Source organism: Hemitrygon akajei, chromosome 30 (assembly GCF_048418815.1).
Source record: "Hemitrygon akajei chromosome 30, sHemAka1.3, whole genome shotgun sequence".
In the NCBI taxonomy this organism is placed as follows: Eukaryota; Metazoa; Chordata; class Chondrichthyes; order Myliobatiformes; family Dasyatidae; genus Hemitrygon; species Hemitrygon akajei.
In genome coordinates, this window is record NC_133153.1 from 35,127,668 (window position 1) to 35,152,773 (window position 25,106).

Below are 25,106 nucleotides of genomic sequence, written 5' to 3' on the forward strand. Positions count from 1 at the left end.
GCTGTGGCATCTTCCTGTATCTTTTTAAATTCCTATTCAGTTGGCTTTTGCAGGGGCTATAGCATGCAAATAGTGAATGAATCCCCAATCAAGTTGTAGTTGTCTCAGTCAATCATGGCCCCACAATGCAGGCCCTCCTGTTTTTACCACAAACAAGCCAAATGTGGCTTGTTGATTGTTGTATTTTACTGTTACAAATGTCATTCCTACAGGAGTTATCTTTTCTCCAGTATAGGTACTTAGTTGGATATTTCCAAGCTTCAGGTTAATAACCTTGAAGTTCCATTCAAACTCATTTTGTGGAATGACTGACAGCCGAGCCAGGGTCCAATTCCATTTTAGTTAATTTGCCATTCACCTTTGATGTAAGCCATATTCCTTGTCTCTTGGTTGTTTTCATAATGTAAATCTGAAGGCTCTCCAGTCCTGTATCACTCACATTAGTATCAGATTTTTTTTTCAACAGCATGAAATTAGTGCTCTGTTTGAAACTGCAACTTGACTCTTTATCTTTTTCTCTTCCCTATGCAATCTATTTATTTTTGTCCGCCTGACGTGCTCTTTGTAGGTGTCCTACTTGGCTGCATTTTCCGCAAGTTCCTCCGTTAAACCTGCATTGGTTTGGTGTATGTGAGCCCCTGCTACAATAGTAACATGTTTTGTTTGGCCTGGCAGGTTTCTGTTTGGACATTGTAATTCTGTTCCTGACTGCAAATCAGTTGCATTTCTGGCTACTGTTTCCATTGATACAGCAATTTTAACTGTTCTTCTAAATGTGAGTCCTGGTTCAGTGAGGAGCTGGTTTTGAATGATTTCCTGTAAGGTTCCACAAAGTAAATGATCTCTCAGTGCATCATTAAGCTCACCACTGAACTGACAATGCTTGGATGATTTCTTTAATTCAGCCACGTGAGCTGAAATGTATTCCTCATTTTGATTCCACTTATGAAACCTGAAGTGTTCTGTAATCAACAATGGTTTTGGCTCTAAACGAATGGCATGAAGTTCACAATATTATCAAAGCTAGTTTCAGTTTTTTTTGCAGCAGATAATCTTCTAAGCAAACTATGATTCCCCCCTGTGCATTCTGCAATACTGCCATTCATTTTTCATCAGCTCTTTCATTTGCTTCAAAATACTGCTCAATTTGTTCAATATACATCATCCAGTTATCTGTTGTACAATTGAATGCTTCTACCTTTCCGATTATAGCCAAACGTTTCTGGATTTTAAAAATTTATTATTATTGTAACCTGATACCTTTTATGAACTTGTGGCCGTACTTGTTGTTGTTAATTTTGTCCACTTTCTGCTCTATTTTTTGCTTGAACTTCTCTGTCCTGTTCTGAAGAAAAATCTCCTGCGCTTCAACAGGTGCTTCACCATTTCATCATGGTTGATCCAATTTTCCTCTCAGCCCAAATCTCCGGCCTTCTCCCCAAATCCCTTCATGCCCTGACCAATCAAGAATCTATCAGCCTTTGTCATAAATATGTATAGAAACTTGGCTTCCACTGCTGCCTATGGCAAACAATTCAACCGATTCACCACTCTCTGGCTAAAGAAATTCCTCCTCATCTCCGTTCTAAAAGGATGCCCTCTATTCTGAGGCTGTGTCCTCTGGTGTTAGATTCTCCCACCAAAGGAAATATCCTTGTCACATCCTACTTATCAAGGCCTTTCATCATTTGATAGGTTTCAATTAGGTTACACCTCATACTTCTGAATTCCAGTGAATACAGACCCAGACCATCAAATGTTCTTCATATGACATGCCATTGAATCCTGGAATAATGTTTGCGAACCTCCTTTGAACTCTAGGAGCCCAAAACTGCTCACAATACTCTTATGTGAGGTCTTACCAGTGTTTTAGAAAGTCTCAAAATTACATCCTTGCTTTCATAATCTAGTTCTTATGAAATGAATGCTAACATTGTATCTGCCTTCCTTACTACAGAATCAACCTGCAAATTAAGCTTTAGTCTTAAGACCTTATGTAGCCTCTGCTTCCTCATTTCTTCTACCAAAGTGCATGACTTTTCACTTCTCAACACTGAATTCCATCTGTCATTTTGTTGCCCATTCTTCTAATCCAGGGGTGGCCAACCTTTTACATTCCATCCGTCAATTTTTTCACGCATTAGTTCAGATGCGCCATACAACTCTTGTACCTCCATTCAATTCTTGTAAAGTTATGTTAATATAGACATATTTAGCATTTTTACATGATATATTGATTTAATATAAAAACAAGATAAACATTACTTACCTTAATGAGACTTTTGAGTCTGTTTTGATTTCGCCAAGCTTTTAATGTTTGGAATTAAATTAGTTACTGAGAACAGCAGAGAATTCTGCAAATTTGAATCAGTCAATCGCGACCTTGTTTTGTTTTTTAATCAATTTCATGACTGAAAATGCTTTTTCACATCTGTATATCATTCCGAAATGACAGATATAACTCTGGGCAAATTTTCGTAGTTCTGGAAAATGTTCACAGGGTAATGAACGCCAGAAGTTAATCATGTCAAAAGCATTTGGGACTGAGGGAAGCTCATCAAATTTCATGTTCAATAATGAATTTGTTTTCAAGTCAACAAGTTCCATTTGTATGTTACTAGGTATCTTCATGATTTTTTGTTCACTAAGTGAAAATGGGCTTATAAATGCAAGTATGCAGTCATCTTCTTTAGCAAAATCATGAAAATGACTTTCAAATGACTCTTGACTTTTTTCAATATATTTTGTAAAATTGCCATTAACTTCAGCTCATTCACTCTGCTCTTTTAAGTGCGGAAACTGGCTCAAATCCGCATTTTCTAACTGAGAGGTGAACAGTTTAAACTTCATCTTGAATGCATTGATATCATTTACTAAGCTAGGAAACAATTTGTTCTTGCCTTGGAGTTTCAAATTTAGATCATTGAGATGGCTGGTAACATCAACTAAAAATGCTAAATCAAATAGCCAATTGTTATTACATAATAGGGCTCTTTCCTCAGGCAGCTCATTTTTCTCTTCTAGAAAATTATGAACAGTATTTTTGTTTCCAAAATCTACTCAGAACCTGTCCTTCAGAAAGCCAGAGCACCTCACAACGAAGGACGAGATCGCCATATTCCAAATCTAACATTTCACAATATTCTGAATTTTTGTCTGTTTAATCCTCTTGCTCTAATTTTATTCACGCATTTCACAACCAGTAACATAACATGCTGCAAATTTAAAGTTTTTCCACACAGTGACTCTTGGTGTATAATGCAGTGATATTTTAGTAGACGATGACCTAAAAAGTTTTCAAGCAAAGTTGTAGTCCCAGCGGCTTTACCTATCATTGACAGCGCTCCGTCAGGACAAACGCCAATGAGTTTACTAGAATCTAGTTGCAGATTTTCTAGGCATGATTTTCCTTTGTCATATATGTCTGATCCTCTTGATTTTCCATGAAGTGACTCAAAACCGATAAGTTTTTCAAAGACACTAATATTATCATCAAATCCTCTTATAAAAATGCTTAACTGGGCTGCTTCACATATGTCAGCAGATTCGTCCAAAGCTGAAGAATAGAAAGTACAAGCATGGACAAGGTCTTTCAGTTGCTCGGATACATCATGACAGATTTCTTCGGTGTGTCTCGTAACTGTTTGCTTTGACAGAGCAATTTCGTCTACTTTCCTTTCGATATTTTTATCACCAAGACATCTTGCAAATATTTGGAGACAAGGCTTAACAATTTCTTTTCCATCAAAGAAAGGCTTCCGTTTTTTTGGCCAATGCTAAAGCAATTTTGTAGGATGTTTCTGTCATCGCCAAACTTTCACAACTTCTTTTAACAAATATATTTTGTCTTCTTCTTTTGATTTCTTCCTTTTTCTTAAACACGTATTATTTCTGTAACTCAGACCCAAGCACTAGCTTCAGTTTTCCTTTTATTTCAGTCTGATGTTGTGTTTTATAGTGTCTATTAAGATCATGTCTTCTATTATGTGAGAAAGTGTTTTCACAAACAATGCACAACGGTTTCCTGACTGACCCGCTATAAATAAGAACTCATTTTCCCACTGTTCATTGAATTCAAGCTTACTATCACTTTCTGCTTTTCTTTTGCTCATTTTCTTTTGCAATGTGATGGGTAACTGAATGTAAAAACAAGGCTTAATTTTCGAAAAAGTACAGAACTGCAGATGTTCACAAAGGACGAACAAAACACAACTCCGTAGCGCATGAGTGTCAATTGTACACTGACTGGCAAAAACCTGCGACGTACGGCTGGTGCAGACGCCTGGCGCCTCAGGATCAAACAAGTATCAAACGTGTATTGAATGGTTATGGAACGACTGCAGAACAAAAGTCCTTCTTTCCCAGTTTGACTCATTGAACATTTTTTTAAAAATTGAAAACAGATTAATGTGAAAGAAGATAACATTTGCCAAAAGATGTGCACGAAATAATAAAATCGCTAAAAGTTATTGCTATGTTTTAGATTTATTCTCAGTAAAACCCATTTCTAGCTCTAAGCTACTTGAATTCCTGTTATAGATTTTTTTTCTACAAATTGGTTTTTGGTTCATACTTTTTGCGTGAGCAGGCTTTCTTTTTTATTATTATCACTGGGGTGCAATGTGCCACTCCTAATTCATCCAATGCGCCACAGGTTGGCCAACCCTGTCCTAATCTGTCTATGTCCTGTAGCCTCTGTACTTTCTCAAAACATATCTTCATATCGTCTGCAAACTTTGCAACAAGGCCATCAACTGCATCATCCAAACAGTTAACAAATAATGTGAAAAGAATCAATCCCAGTGGAATTCCACTAGTCACCGCCAACCAAACAGAAAAGGCTCCCTTTATTCCCACTCTTTGCCTCCTGCCAATCAGCCACTTCTTTATCCATGCTAGAATCTTTTGTGGAATACCATGGGCTTGAGCCCAGGTAAGCAGCCTCATGTGGCACCATGTCTAGGGCCTTTGGAAATCCAAGTACACAACAACTGATTGTGCTTTGTCTATCCTGCTTGTTAATACTTAAAGGATTCCAACAGATTTGTCAGGCAAGATTTTCTCTTGAGGGAACTACGCTGACTATGACCTATTTTGTCATGCGTCTCCAAGTATCCTGAGACTCATCCTTAATCGTCGACTCCAGCATCTTCCCAACCACTGATGTCAGACTTGCTAGCTTATAGCTTCCTTTCTTCTGCCCCTCTCACTTGAAGAGGGAAGAGACATTTGCACTTTTCCAGTCTTCTGGTACTATTCCAGAATCTAGTGATTTTTGAAAGGTCATTACTAATGTCCCCAAGATCTCCTCAGCCACCTCTTTTAGAGCCCTGGGGTGTGCACTGTCTGGTCCAGGTGACTTATCTATCTTCAGATCTTTCAGTTTCTCAAGAACCACCTCTCTAGTAATGGTAACTTCACACATTTCATGATCCCTGACACCTGGAACTTCTGCCATTGCGCTAGTGTCTTCCAAAGTGAAAACTGATGCAAAGTACTTACTCAGTTTGTCTGCTCTTTCGCTTTCCTCCATTATTATCTCTTTAGCAGTCCGATATCCTCGCTCACCTCTCTTTTATACTTAATGTATCTGATGAACCTTTTGGTATCCTCTCTAATATTATTGGCTAAATTACTTTCTTTCTCTATCTTTATCCTAATGACTTTTTTAGTTGGTTTCTGGTTTTTAAAAGCTTCCCAGTCTCCTAACTTACCACTAATTTTTGCTGTAGTATTTGCCCCTTCTTTGGCTTTTAGGTTGGTTTTGACTTCTCTTAGCCACAGTTATGTCATCTTTCCTTTAAAATACTTCTTCCTCTTTTGGATCTATATATCCTGTGCTTTCTGAATTGCTTCCAGAAATTCAAGCCATTATTGCTTTGCTGTCATCCTTGCCTGTGTTCTTTTCCACACAATTCTGGCCAACTCGTCCCTTGTACCTCTGTAATTCCCTTTATTCCACTGTAATATCTGAATTTAGCTTCTCCTTCTCAAATTTTGCGATGAATCCGACCATATTATGATCACTTGCCCCTAAGGGTTCTTTACCTTGATCTCTGTAGTCAATTCTGGTTCATTGCACAGCACCCAATCCAGAACTCTCACAATGCTGAATTAATTCAGCAAGTTCACGTAGCATTGTGTGTGGGTGTGTGTTTCTTGGATTTCCAGCATCTGCAGAATTTCTCTTGTTTGTGCTTGGACCCAATCCAGAAGAGGTGATCCTCCCACTGAGCTGCTCTAAAAAGCCATCTCGTAGGCACTATTGCAATTCCTCCTCCTGAAATCCAGCACCGACCTGATTTTCCCAGTCTACCTGCGCATTGAAGTCTGCCGTGACTATTATAACATTGCCCTATTGGCATGCATTTTCTATTCCTGTTGTAATTTGTAGGCCACATCCTTACATGCTGTGTACTAGTGAGATCAACAGGGTACCCAACACGTTACTGTCCTTGGAGAGAAGGGAGCTGCTGGGAATTTTGCACTACTCAGGAGGGCGGTTTTGAAATGTACTCAATAGACCATTAAACTTGACTACAATTGTGTTGCTGATCTAAGGCTTTATTGTCATAGGATGGTTCTTTGGCAAGTACTGTTCTGTTGCAAGTTTTAAAAACATGACGGACTAGATATTCAAAGAAATATCTCTGAAAATTTGTTTTTGAATATTTAAATGAAACCAGTCATCTTCATGTCCACAGACTTGCCACAAGTTTTGGTCACAAGTATTGGTATGCCCACATTTCCCACTGAAACTTTGCTTTGTCAGTATTTTCAGTACTGCTGAATATGCTTCCAAATTGACCTTAAAAAAATATAGACCAACTTTCAGTAATAGTAGGAGCAGTTTGCTTTCTTAAAATGGATACAACTCCTCTAAGAGGAGACAGAAAATCGGGAAGTTTTGATTTTTTTTGGTTATTTTTTGATAATTCTTAAGCAGGCAAGGCGAATAGTTCACGCCATCGGTCACTTATGGGTTTCTCACTACTCTAAGATCTGTTGCTGAACCTTGAACGTTTGCAGACCGTTCTTGGACAGCAGATACACATGTGAAGATAAGTAACTGGGAACATGGGACTCTGGAAATCTTGAGCAATACACACACAGTGCTGGAGGAACTCATCAGGTCAGGCAGCATCTTTTGAGGAACATGAACAGTTGATCTTTCAGGACAAGATCAATTATCCAGCATCTCACTAGCTGCTACTAGAGGAGTGTGTCTGCATGTAATGGCCTCTCTCTTCTCTCACTCACTGCTCCCGAGGGGAGGTCCTTGCATTTGAATGATCTCTCTTTGTTGATGTCGGAAGATGGTGCTGGAGAAAGGTTTAATCGATGTGGATTGTGGACTCTAATTAATTCATGTGTATGATATGTTCTAGTTTCTGGTTGCTCCCCTTTCTTCATTGCTAGTTTTGGTGATTTTTGAATGGGGGGGGGGAATCCTGCAGATAATTAACACTGAACTGAACTAAAGTATTCCTTTTGATTTTGTGTTTGTATTCTGTGTTTTTGTTTGGGGTTTTTTCTGTTGCTATTTGAGCAGTTTGTTTTATTGCACATGCAGGGAGGGGGGTGGTTTGATGTTTTCTTTGAACAGGTTACATGGATCTTTGTATCATGGCTGCCTGTGGGGAAGACAAATCTTAGCTGCATACTGCATACATGCTTTGATAATAAATGTACTTGGAATCCCTTTGAACCATTTCCCTCCATAGATTCTGCCTAACCTGCCGAATTTTGTGCAGGAAATGGGGAAAAATGAGTTAAATTGTTGGAAACACCCATTTGAACTTCACACTTTTGCCTCTCCTCCCAAAGTGACAGTGCAAGCCATTCATTCAAAAGGGAGTAGACCTTTTTCAAAAATGAGATTCCCAAATAAGGATAAATCATTCTAAAAGGAGATGAAAACATTTCTGTACTCATTTCTATAACGGCCATTGACAATAACCATCACTACCTGGAATGGGTACATTGCAGATGCTAGGAATTGGATCCCAGGATTAATTTTATTCGACTTTATGGTCAAGAGTTCCTGAGGTCAATTTGTAACCTGTCAAGGATCTCATTGCTGAACTCCAAACTTGAAATGAAGATCTGTGGAACCTGGAGCACTGTGATACCACATTATTGGCGTTGACGTGGCAAATGAATAATCTCCATTAACATAGGCACAATGTAAACTTGGTCCTAATCCTTTGGTATTAATGCACTTGAGATGACTCAATACTCTTTCTACGACCTCCTCCCTCCTAAAGTTATACCATCTGATGAATTCTTGCTTGTTTTATTGTAATAATGCCAGTATCATTTTTTCATTCATGTCTTTCATAAAAGTGCACCTCACAGTTTGTCAGCCTGCCAGTCTTCAGTCCATGCCACTCAGGGACTTGGGCTGATATTATTTTGGACTGTATGTGCTGGGTTGCAGCTATATGTGTGTCTGGATTTACTGTGTTTCCTTTAGCTGTATACATTTATATATGGTTGAATGACAATAAACTTGAACTTGATTTTCAGAAATGGCAATAGAAATTGTTCTTTGCATGCAGGAGTGCAATCTTGAAGTATAGAATTTTTCAGCAATAAAAAGTGTGAAATTCAAATATTTTATCCTTGTGGTTTACTTGGTCATTTTTATGCACCCCACGGAGTGAGGGTTATGATGGTGCCCTGCCAGCCGGTGGTGTTATGGCATCAGCACTGGGTTGCGAGGCGAGTGGTCCCAGGTTCGAATCTGGCCGGCTCATTGTACGCTTTCCATTCCTGCTGGGTTGAACATCAAGCCAGCAACTCAGCCTAGTTTTAAAAAAAATAGATAGTGCTAAAGAAATGGCAAGGTTGCTGCCCGTTGAGCCACAAGGCGTGGAAAGGTACAACAACAACAGTGAAATAGTGCCCAGTATTAAATTTAATTTCCAGATATTCTGCTTGCTTTACATAGAATTGTTACAGACTTTGCAGTTCTTAATTTAATCTGCGCTGATCATGTATCAGGTCATCACTGATGATCTTCAGTAATTTTTAAAACAATTCATGTAGCTCTGAAGACAAGACTTCTGAGATAATTCTCCCCTCATTATTCAATGTAGGATCCCCTGTGACGGCAAGATATGCAAGTGGGGACCAAAGCACTTTTGAAAACTTGAGCTTTGATCGCAGATAGATGCAATATGTAGGCTGGTATTAGGTTAATTCACCAGAATTAACATCCCCAAAGCCAAAAGCAATAAAGTACTGCTTGACATTTACTGTTGTTTTGGGTTGAGAGCAAAATGCACTATCCGTACTGCATTGTTTTCGAAAGTGATGAACCATTTTATTGCACTGAGAACATTTGTTGAAGATACTTTCTCAGTACCGTTGGGTAGTGAGTTTCAAGATCTGGATCCAGGTGCAAGATGTTTCCAAGTCGGAATAGTGAGCAACTGGGAAGGGGGCCAACAAGTGGTGGTGGCCCCATGTGTCTGCTGCCCTTTCCCTTGCTGGTTGAGGCACTATTGAAACAGCTTAGAATTTAGAGCAACACACACTGATAGTGCTGGAGGAGTTCAGCAGGTTCAGACAGCATCGCTGGAGGGAAACAAACAAGTCAACATTTTAGCCTGAGACCCTTCATCGGGACTGGAAAGGATGGGGTCAGAGGCCATAATAAGCCAGTGGGGATGGGGGAAGAGTGCAAGCTGGCAGATGATCGATGAAACCAGGTTGGGGGAAGGTGATGGACTGGTGGGGGGGGGGGGGGAGTGAAGAATGAAGCTGGGAGATGATGGGTAGAAAAGATAAAGAGCTGCAGAAGGAGGAATCTGATGGGAGAAGAGAGTGGACCATGGGTTAAGGGGAATGAGGAGGGGCACCAGAAGGTGGTAATGGACAACTGAGGAGAGGGGGTGAGAGCAATGGATCTGGGGTTGAGAGAGGTAAACAGCTTCAAGTTCCTTGGCATCCACGTCACCGAAGACCTCACGTGGTCTGTACACACCAGCTGTGTGGTGAAAAAGGCACAACAGCACCTCTTTCACCTCAGATGGCTGAGGAAGTTTGGTATGGGCCCCCAAATTCTAAGCACTTCCTACAGGGGCACAATTGAGAGCATCCCGACTGGCTGCATCACTGCCTGGTATGGGAACTGTACCTCCCTTAATCACAGGACTCTGCAGAGAGTGATGTGGACAGCCCAGCGCATCTGTAGTTGTGAACTTCCCATGATTCAGGACATTTACAAGGACAGGTGTATAAAAAGGGCTCATAGGATCATTGGGGACACAAGCATCCCAATCACAATCTATTCCAGCTGCTACCATCTGGGAAGTGATACCGCAGCATAAAAGCCAGGACCAACAGGCTCCGGGACAGCTTCTTCCACCAAGTCATCAGACTGATGAACCCGCACTGATTTGAGTGTGCTCTATTACATTGACTGTTCATTTATTATAAATTATTATAAATTGCTATGATTGCACATTTAGATGGAGATGTCGGATTATAAGCCGCTACTTTTTTCCCACATTTTGAACACTGTGGCCTTTAATACGGTGCGGCTAATGCATGATTTTTTTCATGCCGCCAAAAACATTTTGCCTCGTAACAGTAGACCAATAAAATTGATGAGTAGTTCACAGAGGTCCAATGAAATTGTACGATAAATCAAGCGCACTTTCACAATTAAATTATTGTAAATCAGTCATTTGTACTCACCCTCATCAACATGGAAAACACTCGAAGAAAAGCATTGTGCTGCCTTTATGGCAGTTATTTAGTTTATAATATTTTCGCTTAGTAATTCATTTTCTAGTTAAAGTTAGAAGTGTTTTAACTATATTTGTTTTCTGTACTACATCGCGGGATGCTATGACGTCACACCCGGTTTCGCCGCGTCTTGTGGGAAAAATGCCAGTTTGCGATAAACGGGAAGGAGGGGGGGGGGAGTGCATTACGCGAGCGGCATTGGATCTGAGCGAACGCTGCTTTTAAGTTAAAGGCGATCAATAACTTTTCCTGGTAGGCTGCAGTATATATATTTTTTACCAGTCGTTAGGAGATATTGGAATGTTGTTCAGTAAAAAAGTATACGCAACGTATATTTAAAAGTAGCCGCGTTACAGGCACGGTTCGAAAAAAAGCATTTGCAATATGTATTTGTTTATGTTACCATATGGATTTAATTAAAAGTTAAAAAATCCTCACGTGTAATATCTTTCTGTGTAAATATCTCATATTACAACGTGGGACACCTGCGGCCGAAAATCCGGTGCGGCCGAAAATCCGGTGCGGCTTGTACAAGTACAAAATTGATTTTCTTTCTAAAATTAGAGCCAGCGGCTTTTAATCAGGTGCGCTCTGTAGTCCGGAATCTACGGTAACATAAAGATTTTTACTCCTCACGTATGTGAAGGATGTACGAAATAAAGTCAATTCAGATTCAAGTTCAGGGGAACCTGAATTGCGGGTGGAAAAAAGGCGAGGGGGGCGGTGGAGTTGGAGAAATCAATGTTCGTGACATCGGGTTGGAGGCTACCCTGACGGGCTATGATGTGCTGTTCCTCCAACCTGAAAGTGGCCTCATCATGGCAATAGAGGTTTCTGGGATTGAGAAATCAAGTTGGAATGACACGGTCACTAGGAAATCCCACCTTCTGTGGTGGATGGAGCAAAGGTGCTTGATGAAGCGGTCTCCCAATCTTCACCAGGTCTCACCAGTGTGGGGGAGGCCACACCAGAAACACCAATGCCATAGATATCTGTTAGATGTTCAGTGCTTTTTGTAGACAAGCATTGAAGTTATGGTGCAAAAATAGAGTATAGGAAGATAGTTTATGCTAACTGGGGGTCCACCAAACAGCCTACATTGTCCTGGATAGTGGTGTTGTCAGTGAATATTTTGGTGGTGTTTAATAACAGATCTCTTGTGTTGATCTGCTGGACCAATCATACTTTTGGTTTTGTATCTCATCTGAAAAGCAATATTCCCCTAATTCTGAAATGATAGAATGCAGGGAATGTTTTTTTAAAAAAAAAATGGCTTGAGTTCTGCTCCTGACCATCACTTCAACAACATTTTAGAGTCAATGCCTACAAAATGCTGGACAAACGCAGCAGGACAGGCAGCATCTATGGAAAGGAATAAAGAATCAATGTTTTCAGCTGAGACACTTCATTAGGTCCAGAAGGGTCTTGGTCCAAAACATTAACTTTTTATTCTTTTCCGTAAATGCTGCCTGAGCTGCTGAGTTCCTCCAATGATTTGTGTGTGCATTATTTTGGATTTCCTGCATCTGCAGAATCCCTTGTGTTTGGGATCAGTGCTTCCTTGTTCATGCATAAGCGAGGTTCCTGACTAAATGGGTTCAAGAGGGCTGGATAGGGAAAAGAAGCTGGGCATCAATGGCCTGTGATTAATTTCCAGTAAAATGATGAATGAGCTTCCCACCATAACTGGTGCATTCATAAAACAGTGCAGCACGATACTGGCCATTCGACTCACAATATTGCCCTGATCTTTTAACCATTTAATCCTTCCTTCCTACGTAGCCCTCCATTTTTTTTTTGTATCATCCATGTGCCTACATAATTTTTTTAAATGTCTCTAATATACCTGCCTCTACCACCATTCCTGGCAAAACCTTCCATGCACCCTTGTGTAAAGGCAAAGCTTACCTTTGATATCTTCTCTCTACTTTTCTTCCAATTGCCTTAGAATGATACCCCTCGTGTTAGCCATTCAAAGTACATTTATTATCGATGTATGTATACCGCATACAACTTCGAGATTCATTTTCTTGCAGGCAGCCACCAAGCCAAGAAACATAACAGAACCCATTCAAAGCAAAACCCTGCACAAGACCATCAAATACCCAAGATGCCAAAATCGAATAAATCAAAAATAAACAAAGAGCATCTAATGCGGAGTTTCTGAAAGTGAGTCCTCAGCACCGTGCTGATGGTGGTTTCAGTGTTGTGCTAATGGCTACAGGCCACGACTGCAGGATTAGTTTAGCTCTGAAGTGCCATTTTCAAATCACTCAAATAGCAAAATAAAACAAGTAAACAAAAAACTTCCAAGAAACATGAACTGCAGATTCCCTGAAGCAAGTTAACAATTGCGGAGTGCATTCAGTGCTGAGGTGAGCCCGTTGAGAAGACCGATGGTTGCAGGAAACAGCCCCTCTTGAATGCAGGACCCAAGATTCCTGCACCTTCCGCCAGCCAGCGACTGTGAGGGAGATTGGTCAAACAGAGGCAGACGGCATCGAACACCCGTTCGTTTAACTCTCATCCTTGATGATTTTAATCTTGCTCGACCCTTTAATTGGTGCAAATTAATGGAGCTAACCACGGGTTCATGTTCCGCCAATGGGAATCGACACAGAACCTCATCCACACCGGATTTCCCCCAAGAAATCGCAGAAGCGCTAGGTTGTTCAGTTGGCCCAAAGAAACATTCTTAAAAGTGAAATTACAGGCTGCAATTAATTGCAGTTCAGAAGGAGAGTATCCAGTAGTTTTGTAAGCTCTCTGCAAGATGTTGTCATCTTGCTGGGCATTTCTGCTCTGGTAGTAAGTTTCTGGTTGTCCACTTGATCTGTGACTCCTGTACAAGTTGGGTTTTAAGCCTCTTCACTCCAAAAAGAAAAGCCCTGGCTCAATCAACATATCCTGTTGACTGTTCTCCCTCGTGGAGGCATTTTTCATTTCATTTTCATACTACCTAGATACATGTTCAGCTGTTCTTGCTTTGCTGAAGCAACCATCTGTCATATTATTTAATGGAAAAATATATCTATGACTGTTGTAAGTATGAGCAATTTCAGGGCTCTCTGCCCGAGTTAATATTGTAGGTAATGGCTTCGTGAGCAGTAGGCATGGAATTGAAAGGAAAAATTTCCCAGCCTGTTTCATTGAAGTGGAACACTTTAAAAAATATATATATTTATTCACAGTTCACTAATTTATCACAGGCTCCATCATTAAAAATTAGCTTTGTTTATCACACATACTGTATACCAAAAATACAGTGAAATATGTAATTTGTGCCAAATGAAATCAGCAAGGATTGTTCTGGGCAGCCTGCAATTGTTGCCATGCTTCAGACACCAACATAGCCTGCCCACAACTTAATAACCCTAACATGCGTCTTTGGAATGACAGCAGAAACCAGAGCACCTAGAGAAAACCCACATGGTCACGGGGAGAAAGTATGATCTCATTAGAGGCAGCAGCAGGATTTGAACCCTGATCTTACAGCTGGATCTGTAACAGTCTTAGGCTAACCTCCATGCTACCATTATCAGCTGTTCCTAGTAAACAATTTCTGCTTTTCTGTTTCCCGGCATCAGATTTAACTGAGTTAGTTCCAAATTTTGCATTTGCCTGCTCATTTTAGAAAGTCAGTTGTACATAGAACCAAAGACTTAGATTATTTTTCTCTTTTGTCGGCTGCAATTTTAAACCCTGAGGGACAGCTGTACCCTATGAACAGATAGAGTTGGCAAGTGGAGGAAGATGAATTGGCACCACCAGATTTTCAGGGCAGCATTTGTTGGAGATTCTGGGTTTGGCAAACATTGCTCGCATCTAAGCAGCTGTTGGATACTAATTGGTTGGCATGAGTCAGGTACCAGCTGAAAAGACTTGGCCTTACCAGCAATTAGAAATTGATTGCTGTTTTCATAAACCATTGACATCTTGATTTGGGCACAGACACATGTATGCGTAGACTGGCAAGCTTTATGTAGCTGGTGCAAATGGACTCTGTGACTGAAGCTGTGCTTAAAATGGCTTCTGTTGGAATTGGATGATTAAGACTACAATACAAAAGTAGAAATAGGCCTTTCGGCCCAGTGAGACTCCTCCGCCATTCTAGCATGGTTGATTTATTAATCTTCTTATCTCCTGCTTTCTCCGCTGTAACCTTTGTCCTGACTAATCAAGAACCTACCAACCTCTACTTTAAATATTCAAGGCCCAGTGACTTGGCCTCCACAGCCACCTGTGGAGATGATTTCCACAGATTCGCCATCTTCTGGCTAAAGAAATTACTCCTCATCTCTTTTCTGAGGGAACATTGCTCTATTTTGAAGCTGTGCTCTGAGGTCCTAGACTCCCCTACTTTAGGAAATGTCCACTCAATCAATGAGACCGCCCCCCCCCCCCCCCCCCATCATCGTCTGAACTCCAGTGAGTACAGGCCCAGATCATCAAAAGCTCCAGGTGCACTGTAAATGGAGATTTCAATGCTGCAAGTTTCAATATTGTTCCATTATGCAGAATTCACTGGCGTTCCTGTGTTTTTTTTAAAGACATTTATATGATGTCGATACAACTGGCAAGGTCAGCAATTAATGCCCATCTTTAATTACCCTTGAAATGAATACTTTTCAATTCTCATTGGACTCTGTGCCATTTCATACACATTGAAATCCAACTGCAACAACTTGTTCCTCCTGCTGACCCATAACCTGGGACATCCTCACTCTCTTAATCTTCCTGTCATTTGAAAATCAGCTACAGCCCCTGTGAAATCCCAGATGAGAATTCCCAACAACTGTTGCTTTCTCTGCCGCGGCCTCGCCTGTACAAAGGCCCTTGTTCTCGCGGCCTGTCTTGTCAGTTTAAGCGAAGATGCTTCTGCGATATTTAATGTGCAGATCGACGCGGTGTTTGTGGCCACTTGACGAGTTAATGCATTTACCTCTCGCATTGTTTAGTGGCTAGAAGAGGAGCATTTCTGAATTGCGAGTCCCAAAAGGGCTGAGGTATTTTTGGAAGCATCGTGAAACACTTGTTGAGGCTCAGCTGATGACCTTCATGGTTGACACTTTATATGGCACAGTTTCACACAAGTGGAGACAGCAGCTGTCTCGTATCATTGCCTTTCTTTTGGAAACTCTTAAGAGTACAGAACCTGCTTATTAATGAAACTTTCAACAGATCTGTGGTCGTCTAAAATTAGTCGATCTACAAATATGGGTTGGATCGTTGTTTTTATTTCCATCTTGAGCATCACATGACATTGGTTCTGCTTGTGTTAATCTGCTAGGTTCTTGTCCACACTCTGCTTAACTATTCTAATTGTTATCCTCATTCTACTTTGTAAACTTGTGATTGTCTCTGCTGTCCATTCACTCATTGCCCTTGCACTTACTGACATCGACTCCTCCCAGTTGAATAATGCAAGAAGTTTAAAATGGTTGTCCAGCTTTTCAAATCATTGTTCCACCACCCCCACCCCCATGACTGTAGTTACCATCAAATCCATAGGCCACTCCTACTCTTCTGAACACCACAAATTTACTGGCAATGGTCTGAACCTGGAGTTCTTTCCTGAAGCCATTAATATAAAGGTCCTCCAAATGCCATTTTCTTTCTGTTAACTTTTCTGGCTGCAGTAAGATGGGGCATGATGTCATTTTCATAGAACACAGAACATTACAGCACCGGAACGGGCTCTTCAGCCTGCAGTGTTGTGCCAAACCGGCTAAAAAGTAAATCAAATCCCTCCCCCTCCCCCCCGGCAACAAAACCTAATCCCTCCTTCCTACAGAATGTCCATTACCCTCCATCTTCCTCAGATTCATTTGCCAATCTGAATGTCTCTTAACAGTTTTAAATGTATTTGCCTCTACCACCAGAGCAGGCATCCAGCACTCTGAGTAAGTAAAAAGCTTGCCCCTCACATCCTGTTTGAACCTACCCCCTCTCACCTTCAATGCATGCCCTCTAGTTTTAGACATTTCAACTCTGGGGGGAGATAAGATACTCCTTGTCTACTCTATCTCTGCCCTTGTAATCTTGCAAACCTCTAACAGATAGCCCCTCAGCCTCTGCTACTCCAGAGAAAGCAACCCAAGTTTGTCTGGCCTCTCACGATAGCACATGCCCTCTAAACCAGGTAGTATCATGATAAACCTCTTTTGCACCCTCTTCAAAGCCTCACCATCCTTCCTATAGTGTTGCGACCAGTACTGTATGCAATACTCATTCTTGATTTAATTGCATCAGTAATGATGCAACTCCAGTAATGTTAAAGTTCCAACATTGTTAGATATCTTGGAATAATTTCCTTTGGGTCTAGATACCTTCTTTGTTGTTTTTGGGAAAGGGACTTTGAATGTTATTCAAGTTAACAATTTTGTAGGCAGCACGAGTGAATCTGCAGATGCTGGAAATCAATAAAAACACAAAATGCTGGCAGAACTCAGCAGGCCAGACAGCATCTATGGGAGGAGGAAGTGACGACGTTTCAGGCTGAAACCCCAGGGTTTCGGCCCGAAACGTCGTCACTACCTCCTCCCATAGATGCTGTCTGGCCTGCTGAGTTCTGCCAGCATTTTGTGTTTTTATATAACAATTTTGTAATTGGTTTCGTGCTTTTCAAAGCTCAAAGTAAATTTATTATCCAAGTACCATATAGACTACCCTGAGATTCATTTTCAGTTACTGTAAAAATCAGTGAAAATCTACATACAAACAAAGACTGGCATACAACCAATATTCAAAAGAAGACAGAGTACCGTAGATTTCGCACTACAGAGCGCACCTGATTAAAAGCCGCTGGCTCTAATTTTAGAAATAAAATCAATTTTGTACTTGTACAAGCCGCACCAGATTTTAGGCCGCACCGGATTTTCGGCCGCAGGTATCCCACGTTGTAATATGAGATATTTACACAGAAAGATATTACACGTGAGGATTTTTTAACTTTTAATTAAATCCATATGGTAACATAAACAAATACATATTGCAAATGCTTTTTTTCGAACCGTGCCTGTAACGCGGCTACTTTTAAATATACGTTGCGTATACTTTTTTACTGAACAACATTCCAATATCTCCTAACGACTGGTAAAAAATATATATACTGCAGCCTACCAGGAAAAGTTATTGATCGCCTTTAACTTAAAAGCAGCGTTTTGGCTCCGCTGCTCTGCCGCTCGCCCCCCGCCTTCCCGTTTATCGCAAACCGGTATTTCCCACAAGACGCGGCGAAACCGGGTGTGACATCATAGCATCCCGGGATGTAGTACAGAAAACAAATATAGTTAAAACACTTCTAACTTTAACTAACAAATGAATTACTAAGCGAAAATATTATAAACTAAATAACTGCCATAAAGGCAGCACAATGCTTTTCTTCGAGTGTTTTCCATGTTGATGAGGGTGAGTACAAATGACTGATTTACAATAATTTAATTGTGAAAGTGCGCTTGATTTATCGTACAATTTCATTGGACCTCTGTGAACTACTCATCAATTTTATTGGTCTACTGTTACGAGGCAAAATGTTTTTGGCGGCATGAAAAAAAATCATGCATTAGCCGCACCGTAGTAAAGGCCGTAGTGTTCAAAGCTGTTCAAAATGTGGGAAAAAAGTAGCGGCTTATAATCCGACATCTACGGTAACTCACATAAAACAGTGGAGGAACTTAGCAGGTCAACGGAAACAAATAGAGTGGAATCCCTTCATCAGGTCTCAGCCCGAAACATTGACTGTTACCGATTTCTACTGATATTGCTTGACTTGCTGAGTTCCTCCAGCATTTTCTCTGTGTGTGTGTGTGTGTGTGTGTTTCTCTGGATTTCCAACATCTGCAAAATCTCTTCTGTTTGTGCAAAAGAAGACATCAGGTCTCAGCCCGGAGCATTGGCCACTATCGATTTCTACTGATGCTCCTTGACCTACTTGAGTTTCTCCAGCATTTTCTGTTTGTGTGTGTTACTCTGGATTTCCAACATAAACAGAATCTCTTCTATGCAAAAGAAGACAAAAGTGCAAATTTTTAAAACTAAGTAGACGAATAACACTGAGGACATGAGTTACCAAATCCTTGGAAGTGAGGCCATAGGTTGTTGAATCAGTTCAGTGCTGAGGTGAGTGAAGTTATCCACGCTGGTGTAACATGCAAGCCTTTATAGACTTAATGTTCTCTTATCGTAATATGCTAACACATTTTCTGTAAGCTGCTTCCCAGATGAGTGTCTGTTACATTTTGTGCTGATTGCCCTGACACCCTTGCTGTCAGGGATTGATTCTCAAGGGTAGTGAGGTCAGAGAAATGAAGGGGGTATAGGGCCTGGCAGAGGGAGAGGCCTGTGCTGAGGAACTGCACGCTTGCACTGGCCCTTGCTAGACTAACGAGGGAAAATATGAACATCTGCACCTGACACAGTCAGCAGTTACTTGTTCTTTTTTCAGGTCTTGGTTCACTGAATAGATGTTCATTTGTACTTTCACTTCAATAAATCTAAGCTTGAGCAACCTCCTACGTCAGGGATTATTTTTGAACTTTTTGGCCTGGTGAAGGACAGCTTAACCAATGTCAAAAGTGATAGATTTTGTTGTCTTGCTTAAATACAATTCCAAATCCTTCCTGCCAAAGTTGTGATGTGATTGTTAAAAGAGTAACACTTCTGTTTTTGATGCCTATTTTTAGTTCCTTTTCTGAATTCCACCTTTCTTACTGTTTTTTTTTCACTGGTTGAGTGTGAAAAGCGTATGGATACCAGTTGTATTCCCATGTTTGAGCTGCGGGGCTATCAGCTGGAGGCTGAGTTCTCCCCCACAGACAGAAGTATCTGTGGATGTGAACTTTCCTCTACTCTGGACATTTACGGCAGCCGGTGTGTTAAAAGGGCCCAGAGGATCATCAGGGACTCCAGCCGCCCCAGCTACAAAATGTTTCAGCTGCTGCCATCTGGAAAATGGTATAGCAGCGTTAAGGCCATTGCTAACAGGCTCCGGGACAGCTTCTTTCACCAGGCCATTAGATTTATCAATGTAGATTGATCAGACTGTGCGTACATACAATGTATACAAAACAATTATGTATTCAATCTTAGTGTTTGGGCAGTATCTTCCCACATTTCCCTTCTTTATTGCTTGTACATTGTGAAAGAGATGCAACATAAAGATTTTTACTCCCTTGAACATAAGAAATAAAATAAAATGTAAGTAGCTGTTACAGGTGAAGTCTATCCCCGTGTCGATGTAAGCAGCCATGTGTCAGGGTCAAGTTCATTGTCATGTGCACAAGTGCATCAATGTCACAGCCACCATTGATTAGATTTGATTTGTATTACAGTGGTTAAGGAACCTAAAACATTACAGCATAGAACAGGCCCTTCGGCCCACAATGCTGTGCCAGCATTTTAACCTACCCTAAGATCCAAAGACACCATGCCAACAAAGATGCCCACATCTTGGATAATCTCCCACTGGTATTAATGTAGTTTTTCTGGGTTGGGCCCGGGAAGGGTGAGACAGCAGTTTGGCATTGCCGGGCTGATTCTGGTAACCTCACACCACGTGGAAGGGCATTGCTCTTCAGTGAAGGTCATTGCTTTCAGAGAAGTAAATAGCAGAATGTGAAGTTCAGCCAATTACCATCTCAAAGAATATTTGATTTTAGGAGAAAATGAAACCATATACAAGAATAATAAGTAAGTTATTGATTCTGAGTGGGACATTCTTTTGTTACAGCAGCAACATTTAAAAACACACTTAGTGTGCAGACCCAACTAATCATGTACAGAATAATAACATACACAACAATGACAATAGTATACTGTATATTGAGCTGAGTAACAGTAGGTACTTTTGAACTAACTTATTAATTGGTAGCTAATTCCTTTCCTCTGACCTTCACTGGAGTTGTGTTCTTGCCTTATTGTGTGCAAATGTTCGTAAATGCTCTAGACTGATACAGGGGGTGGGGGGGAACTACTGCACAGGATCGAAGTAAGCTGCAGAGAGTAGTAAAATTAGTCAGCTCCACCAAGGGCACTAGCCTCCATGGTGTCCAAGACATCTTCAAGGAGCGATGCCTCAAAAAGGCAGTATCCATCATTAAGGACCCCCATCTCATTGTTACCATCAGGAAGGAGGTACAGAAGCCTGAAGGCACACACTCAGCGATTCAGGGACAGTTTCTTCCCTGCTGCTATCTGATTTCTGAATAGACATTGAACCCATGAATACTTCTGCACTACATTTTTTTAATTCCTATTTTTTGTACTACTAATTTAATTTGAATATTTAACATATTCTTACTGTAATTCAGTTTTCTTTTTTCTCTAATATCATGTACTGTACTGCCAGAAAGTTAACAAATTTCACGACATATGCCAGTGATATTGAACCTGATTCTGATTAATTAAAAAAATTATTCCCAGAGTGATTAACTCCATGTGAAGACTAAACTTTGGTGTCACAGGACTGAACTAGAGTAAGGATGACAGTGAGGACTGAAAGGAATATTAGAATTCTGACAGGGTTTGACTGGTGAAAGATCTGATGATGTTTGCTGTACTGGGGGTGCTGACAACTGTGCGTGATTCCCGGATAAAGGGCTGAGCACTTAAAATTGAGGTGATAAAGTTTCTCAAAGGTATGTTGGTTCCATGGATTCTCCAGCACTGAGAATGTTTTATCTATACTCAGAGTGCATGTGCTTGTTAAAGCAAATATCTAATCAGCCAATCATGTGGCAGCAACTCAGTGCATAAATACATGCAGACACAGTCAAGAGATTTAGCTGTTGTTCAGACCAAACATCAGAATGGGGAAAAAGCATGATCTAAGTCACTTTGACAGTGGAATGATTGTTGGTGCTAGATGGGGTGGCTTGAGTATCTCAGAAACTGCTGATCTCCTGGGATTTTCACGCACAACAGTCTCCAGAGTTTACAGAGGATGGTGCGACAAACAAAGAATTCATCCAGTGAGTGGCGGTTCTGTGGGTGACAAAGCTTTGCTAATGAGGGAGTTTGGAGAAGAAAGGCCAGACCTGTTCAATCTCTCAGGCAGGTAACAGTAACTCAAATAATCCCATGTTACAACAGCGATGTGCAGAGGGGCTTCTCTGAATGCACAATCTGTCGAACCTTGAAATGGATGGGCTACAGCAGCAGAAGACCACAAATGTTTATAAAGTGGCCACTGGTTGCAGATCAAATCATTACACTGCATTGAGCTAAAATAAAGTAAGACGACGACAACAACGCACGCACGCAGACGCAGACGCAGATGCAGACACACACAGACACTCTCTCTCTCTCTTCTGGAGGAACTCAACAGGTCAGGCCGCATCTTTGGGGGAAAAAAGTAGAATTGACGTTTTGGGCCGAAACCCTTCGGTAGGACTCGATAACAATCTAGAATAAAGTGTAAAAGCTATCGATAGGGTACAGCGTCAGTAAATGATGAGCTGCAAAGTTCAAAGTGTGTTTATTAAGAAAGCACGTACACTATATACAACCTTGAGATTTGTATCCTTACAGGCAGCCAAAAAACAAAGAAACCCAATAGAACCCATTAAAAAGTCCTTCAAATACCAAGCAGAGAGGGAAAAAAATCACTCAGGCAATAAAAGTGAGCAACGAACATTCAGAACTGGTTCGCGAAAGTGAGTCCACAGCCATGAAGCCTGTCACAGCTGATCTAGGAGCCTGTTAATTGCAGGCCACAGTACAATCATAAGATCATGATGAAATGGATTGTGAGGACGGAATCCATCTTTTCATTCCGGAGGCCTGCTTAAGAACACGGGGTTCTGCGGATGCTGGATATCTAGAGTAATACACACACAATGCTCTAAGAGGTCAGCATGTTGGCCATAATTTATGGAGAGGAATAAACAGTTGACTTTTCTGGTCGAGATACTTCATCAAAGCTCATCAGGACTTTGTAGGCCCAATCAAGAGCCTGATGACATTCGGTAGATCCGTCCTTCAGCCTGGTGTACGCACATGCAGACTTTTGTATCTGGTTAAGTTCTGAAGATGTCATGAATTTGGCATTTATGTGAAACTGCCTGAATGCCAAGCCTCTTGGTCTTGGCAGCCTGTCTTTGCACTGGTATTGACTGCCAAGTTACATAACCTGGTTCGACTCGAGCACTCCTTGATATCTGCTGCAGACAAAGCACAAAATCTGCCTCCTGAGGCTTGTGTCCACCCTGTGTGTATTTCTACCTTTTTGAACTTCACCACTTGGCGCTGAAAGTTTCGAACACCAACTATGGGTCTACACTACAGCAACACACGAAATGCTGGGGCAGCTCAGTCTGTCAGGCAGCATCTATGGTGAGGAATATTTTGGGCTGAGGTGCTTCTTCACTTCCTCCAGTATTTTGTATTTTGCTCTGGATTTCCGGCACCCATAAAATTTATTTATTTATTTTCATTTTTTTGGCATGTGGCGTGAAATAGGCTTTCTGGACCATCCGGCTGTGCTGCCTAGCAAATCCCAATTTAACCCCAGCCTAGTCACGAGACAATTTACAATACCCAATTAACCTACCAACCAGTACATCTTTGGACTGTGGGAGGAAACCGGAGCACCCTGAGGAAACCCATGCATTTACAGGGAGAACGTACGAACTCCTTGCAGGCAACGGCGGGAATGGAACCCAGGTCGCTAGTTCTGTAAAGTATTGTGCTAACTACTACGCTACCATGCCCCCACCCCCCAAGCACAACCTTTGTGTTTGAGGCTCCATGACCATTCACCAGGATGGAGATTTAGTACATCAAAGTTCGAAGTAAATTTATTATCCAAGAATGTAATTGACACCAAGTATTATTTTGATATTCATTTTCCTGCGGGCGTTCACAGGTTTGGACAAAGGAGTACAATAGAGTCAATGAAAAACTACACACAAACAATTGAAAAGCAAACAATGTGCAACAGAAGACAAACTGCAAACAAAAAATAATAAATAAATGACCTACTTTAAGGGATATGGAGGTGGATTGACTCAGAACACGAACCTCCCCTGCTCTTTGAGTTGCACGCATGAAATGCCAGAATGAATCAGCAGGTCAGGCAGCACCCATGGAAAGGAATAAAGAGTTTTATGGGACGTTGTTGTTGAGTGGCTCGCCGAGCTGGCTCGTTAGCTTGCAGACATTTCGTTACCCAGCTAGGCAACATCAGGGCAACTTCGAATGAAATGTTGGTGATCTACATTGTTCATCTTTTATGTGTCCTGTGATTAGTCTGTTTGTGAGTGTGTGTATGTGGGTATATGTGCTGTTTCTATTGGTTACCGATTATATAATCCAGGGGTGTCAAACTCATTTTAGGTCAAGGGCCGGATTGAGCAAAATGCAGCTTCATGCGGGCCGGATCAGTCGGACGCGTGCGAACGCAGCTTTCGTTGCCTCTGTTTTTTCAGCCTGCTCTCATGTGTCTCAGTCTCTGCTATAACTACGAAGTGTTTCACTTTACAAATTCCGTTTCTTATGAAGAAGACTGCCGAGCAAGACTGCCGAATAAACACTAAAAACCCTGAAAACCTGGTACCTGAATAAACTCAGCATCAGCCATATCATACGCCATAGGCGCTTCGATTACTGGGTCCAGCTTTAATAGTAATTAGATATTATCTCGCGGGCCAAAGATAATTCCACCGCGGGCCGGATTTGGCCCGCGGGCCTTGAGTTTGACATATATGATATAATCCAATTGAATGGCACATATACCCCCCCACACAAACACATACACAAACACATACACAAACAGACTAACCACAGAACACATCAAAGGTGAACAATGTAGATCACCATAATTTCATTCAAAGTTGCCTTGGTGACAAGCCCGCTCGGCAAGCCACTCAACAACAACATCCTTGACCCAAGCTACAAGTCTTTTCCAACATCTTAAAAGATTTCTGGGACCTTTAGCAGCTTCCTCTGAGGAAGTAGCACCAGTCCTCGCAGTGCAGCACCTCTGAATCGACGTAGTGGAAGGTCAGCCTGGACTATGTCCAAATAACTGGAGTTGGGAGCTGAGTCAATTGATTGATGGAAGTGTTGGTACGGAGATGTGACTAACACCATTGATGTTGGTGAACTGCAGATTGTAGGTACAGTGATACATAGACCAGATATCGATCAAGATGCAGTGATAACAATAAACAAAAGGCTTGGCTTTGCTTTGCTTTTTGTAGAGTGAGGTGAAATGATTGATATGCTTGTTTATTTTAGGACAAACTCGTAGTTCAGCATTATTGTTCCTTGAAACCGTGTGCAAGATTCTTGTCAAGAACTGATGAGATCTGTCCCGTGATGCATGTTAATTTTGGAATGGTTTGATG

General features: G+C 41.2%; 1 protein-coding gene across 7 annotated transcripts in view; it reads left to right on the forward strand.

Annotated features, from left to right (window-relative positions):
• Positions 1-25,106, forward strand: part of akap13 (A-kinase anchoring protein 13) — a 554,439-nt gene that overhangs the window by 149,782 nt on the left and 379,551 nt on the right. The window lies entirely within an intron of this gene.